Here is a 5,351-nt window from a genome sequence, read left to right as displayed (position 1 = left end):
TTTTTTAGTAGAGACGGGGTTTCACCGTGTTAGCCAGGATGGTCTCGATCTCCTGACCTTGTGATCCGCCCGTCTCGGCCTCCCAAAGGAATTTTCTTCTTACATATTTTCACAACCTGTTCATGTGTGTGTGTGTCTATGTGTGCGTGTGTACCCAAGCTAAGAGTCCTTGTCTTTTTTTTCCCTTCTAAACAAAACCAACCAACAAACAAAAAACAGGATACACATGCAGAATGTGCAGGCTTGTTACATAGGTATACGTGTGCCATGGTAGTTTGCTGCACCTACTGACCCATTCTCTATCTTCCCTACCCTCACCCACCTACCCCTCAACAGGTCCTGGTATGTGTTGTTCCCCTGTGTTCTCATTGTTCAACTCCCACTTATGAGTGAGAACATGCGGTGTTTGGTTTTCTGTCCTGTGTTAGTTTGCTGAGGATGATGCTTCCAGTTTCATCCATGTCCCTGAAAAGGACATGATCTCATTCCTTTTTATGGTAGCATAGTATTCCATGGTGTATATGTACCACGTTTTCTTTATTGAGTCCATTATTGATGAGCATTTGGGTTGGTTCTATGTCTTTGCTATTGTAAATAGTGCTGCAATAAACATACGTGTGCATGTGTCTTTACAGTAGAATGATTTATATTCCTTTGGGTATATACCCAGTAATGGGATTGCTCAGTCAAATGGTATTTCTGTATTCTTGAGGAATCTCCACACTGTCTTCCACAGTGGTTGAACTAATTTACATTCCCACCAACAGTGTAAAAGCATTCCTATTTCTCCACAGCCTCACCAGCATCTATTGTTTCCTGACTTTTTAATAATCATCATTCTGACTGACATGAAATAGTATCTCATTGTGGTTTTAATTTGCACTTCTCTGATGATCAGTGATGTTGAGCTTTTCTTCATGTGTTTGTTGGTTGCACAAATGTCTTTTGAGAAGTGTCTGTTCATATCCTTTGACCACTTTTTGATGGAGTTGTCTTTTTTCTTGTGAATTTGTTTAAGTTCCTTGTAAATTCTGGATATTAGACCTTTGTCAGATGGGTAGATTGCAAAAATTCCTCCTGTTCTGTGGGTTGTCTGTTTGCTCTGATGATAGTTTGTTTTGCTGTGCAGAAGCTCTTTAGATTAATTAGATCCCATTTGTCAATTTTGTCTTTTGCTGCAATTGCTTTTGGTGTTTTAGTCATGAAATCTTTGTCTATGCTTATGTCCTGAATGGTACTGCCTAGGTTTTCTTCTAGGTTTTTTGCAATTTGGGGTTTGACATTTAAATCTTTAATCCACCTTGAGTTAATTTTCGAATAAGGTGTAAGGAAGTGGTCCAGTTTCGCTTTTCTGCATATAGCTAGTCAGTTTTCCCAGTACCATTTATTGAATAGGTGATCCTTTCCCCATTGCTATTTTTGTCAGGTTTGTTGACAGGGGTGTGTGTGTGTGCATGTTTGTATGTGGACCCAAGCTAAGAGTCCTTGTCTTTTGGAAAGTTTTTTTTTTTTTTTTTTTTTTTTTTGAGATGGGCTATCAACAGGCTAGAGTGCACTGGCACTATCTTGGCTTACTGCAATCTCTGCCTCCTGGGTTCAAGCCATTCTCCTGCCTCAGCCTCCTGAGGTAAGTGGGATTACAGGTGCCTGCCACCACACCCAGCTCATTTTTGTATTTTTAGAAGAGACAAGATTCCATCATGTTGACAAGGCGGGTCTAGAACTCCTGACCTCAAGTGATCTGCCTGCCTTGGCTAACCCAAGTGCTGGGATTACAGGTAAAGGCCATTGCACCTGGCCTTGGTAAGAAAATTAAATCATATGTACATATTGTAGTGATAGATTTAGCAATTTTTACTTAGATCAACTCATTCACTATTTTTGTACTCCCATTTTGTTTTCTGTATTTTGTATTTTTTGTCTCATGAACTAAGTTTTTTCTTTCTCTTTTAAAATTTTCCAATAGTAATGCAGGATAAATTAATGTTTTGCTTACATTCTTTGTTAATCACACAGTTTTGAAAAATATATTGAACTAATCTTTTACTTATTATCTAATTCTTATTTCACTTATTATCTGAGGATGTTATCTTCCTTCTATTGATCATTTGTGTTTCCTGTTCTTGTTAGTATAGTCTTGTGTTTAAAATAGTTTTTAATCAAATTATTAAGTGTTGCAACTTATGCATTTCTTTACAAATTTTTTAGCATTTATATAATTCTGATATTATATAGATATTATATAGATATTATATAAATCTGATATATAAACAGTTGCTGTGGCAACTATTTAGTTTTAATTCCATATTTAAGTGATTTTAATGGTCAATATAAGTTTTTAAAAGTTTGATTTTTAATTGACATATAGTTGTACATATTTATGGAGGTACAAAGGGATGTTTTGACACATATAGAGAGGGTTTTGAATTGTCAATACATGTTTGAGAAATATTTTCAGCTTGGGCCCAAAGGTAGAATATTTCTTGAGTCCTTACAGATCTGATAATGACTATCTATTTCTTCATAAGTCAAACAGGATTTCAGGGTAAAATAAAAACATTCTGGGGTCATAACATTTCCACTCAAAACTCTATAGTCATTAATATATCAATTTCATTTTTAATGTAATAAAGAATAAATATGAATCAGAGTTTTTAACATCATTTTCTATTTTTCTGGTCAATATTTCTTATTTACCTTGAAATAAAAATTTTAAAAATCACTGGGTTAAAAATGAAACACTGCAAAACCTGGAAACCCTAATACTATGGTAAGGACTCAAATTATTCTCATACAATGTGGTGGAATTTTATATGAAAAAATTAAGACAGGTCAAAAAAGAAAAAATATATAAAATATATAAAGTAAAATTATATGCTGTGTGAATACATATAAAATATGTATATACTACCTATAATATAGTTAGATGACCTTTACTAAAAAAAATGAAACTCTGTTAATTTAGATCGAGAGGAGGGATGCATGGGGAGAAGAAAGAAGCAGATAACCAGAATTTTATTTATTTATTTGTGCAATTTCGAGTACAATAGATATTGAATCCTATATGCTAGGGTGTGTGCCATGTGCTGAGTATATGTGCTTTTCCTTGGGAAGATAATAGAGGGAGAAACACCTGAAAGACTTAAATAAGTGTAAAAAAAAAAAAAATAAAGTCATGTCAGCAGGATAATAAAAGCCTATCAAGGTTGTTATTAGATCAAAGAGGAAAGAATATGATCAGTTTTGATCCAGCAGGTCATAAGCCTCAGGGAAACTAGGAAACGTGTCTGATTTTTATGTAGTAGTTTTATTCCTTAAGAGAAATGTTGGTCCCAATGAAGCCTAATACTTAAAAATGAAACTGGGAATTTTAAAAACTGACTTAATTAATGCAATTCCCTGGTCAAGAGACTGGGTGACACAAGTATGGAGAACACGTTTTCTTTTTTTATTGCAAACAAATTGTACCCAAATTTCAAAACAGAGGCACAGAGGGCAGAGGTAGGACTAGTGTTTGCCATATGAAACTACAAATAAAATACTTGAAATTTCAAAAGTTTGTTCTGCAATATCTTTTCTATATTTCTTTTTTATTGTAAAATTTGCCACTTATAAAACAAGATTTATTGGAACTATTGGTGAGAAGAGAAAATGTTTTAGTTAAATGTTCATCAGTGAAAAATAGCTCAACTGACTGTGAATTAGAGAAGCTCACATAAATCAAAAAGTGGGGTATTGATTGACATAGTCTATCCTCTTAAAATCATAAACAAAATGATATAAATTATGCTATAATAATTTAAAATTTGAATTATTCTTTTTGTTTTCATAAACATGCCCAGTTACCTAGCTCTAAATTAAATCATATGCTGGTATCTATCCCTTCACTTCATCTTCCCCACCCCAACCCTTCTATAAATGCAGGGCAGTGATTCAGTGCTTCCGTGTATCACATCTTCAGTCCTGGCTGTGCATTCCTGGTACATGGGAAGCTTTGAAAACATTGGAAGCTGGCTTCCCTACCTACTTTCATTAAAAAAAAAAAAATTATATATATATATATATGTATAGTGATTTAGCAGAGCTGTTCCGGGAGCCCACAATGGTATTTAAAAACAAACAAACAAACAAACAAGAAAAAACTTTCCTATGAGGCTGTAATTTAGAGGCACTGACTACTGAGAATCACTAACATTTAGGAAATCAGGAAATCAAATTTCTCCTAGAAAAAGGAAAAGGAATGATTATATTATGTAATTTTATAATTATTCTTTTTAGCACCTGGATATTGCTACTACTATTATACTACCAATATTAAGATATTAAAACTTATTTTATACTTAAAGTTAGAGACTATGAGAGAATAGTAAGTTAGAGGACATTGTTTTCTGTTTTTTTTTTTCTCAAGGAGCTTATATTAGGAGATAAATGTAATAAAATCCTTTTATATTGTATATATTATATTATATATGTATTAAGAAAGTGGTATGCATAAAATGGGATTGTAATACAGCCATTAAACCAGTTTAAAGTGGTAAAAGTGAGGTTGAATGAATGCTACAGAAATAAAAGGGGGGTATTTGAATTAAATTTCATATAAAATTTTCTAAACATACAAAGGAGAAGTTGGGAAGAGGGCGAGGACCAGTATTCCAGATGGGAGAGAGCAACACAAGTGTTTTACCCATTTTACTGATGAGGAAATGGAGGCTTAGACTAATTTCATGGCTTACTAAATACTGTTATTTGGCATCAGAGTTAAGACAACAACTCCCTTATTTTTAAAACATGTTTGATTAGTGGACTTTTTAATAAATTGTGCCACTGAAGGACTGGAAACCTTCCAGGTATCAAAACTGTTTTCCCATCTTACCAACTTTTCTAGCCTTCTAAAAAATATATTTTTAGAAAATACAGTAAAAATAGATGGCATTTCACTGGGATATATTGATCTTGTTAAGATGACCAATTTAAAAAGTGAATTAACAACACTATTGCTATTTCTAGAAAATAGAAGCTTACGTAGGAAAGTAACTTGCAATTGGGAAGCTGCAGTTTACTTTATGTTGCTTCAAATCACACTTACACTGTACCTATACTTAAAATTTTCATACAGACAAACAGCTTTTTAAATTATCTTTTCTGCTTAAACATGTCTTCTATTTATAAATAAATGTTTGAAATATTATTTGATCACCTGTACAAACTTTAGGAGAAATTGGCCAACAACTGATATTAGTGCCAGATTCTACAACACATTTATTTATAACTAATATTTTGAATTTTTTTGATTTTTAGAAATGTGTTCTGTGTTTTTTTATTCTTTGAAGAAATAAAAGTATTCATTTACT

Source organism: Colobus angolensis, unplaced genomic scaffold (assembly GCF_000951035.1).
Source record: "Colobus angolensis palliatus isolate OR3802 unplaced genomic scaffold, Cang.pa_1.0 Scaffold213, whole genome shotgun sequence".
In the NCBI taxonomy this organism is placed as follows: Eukaryota; Metazoa; Chordata; class Mammalia; order Primates; family Cercopithecidae; genus Colobus; species Colobus angolensis.
Note: the sequence above shows the minus strand (reverse complement) of the source record.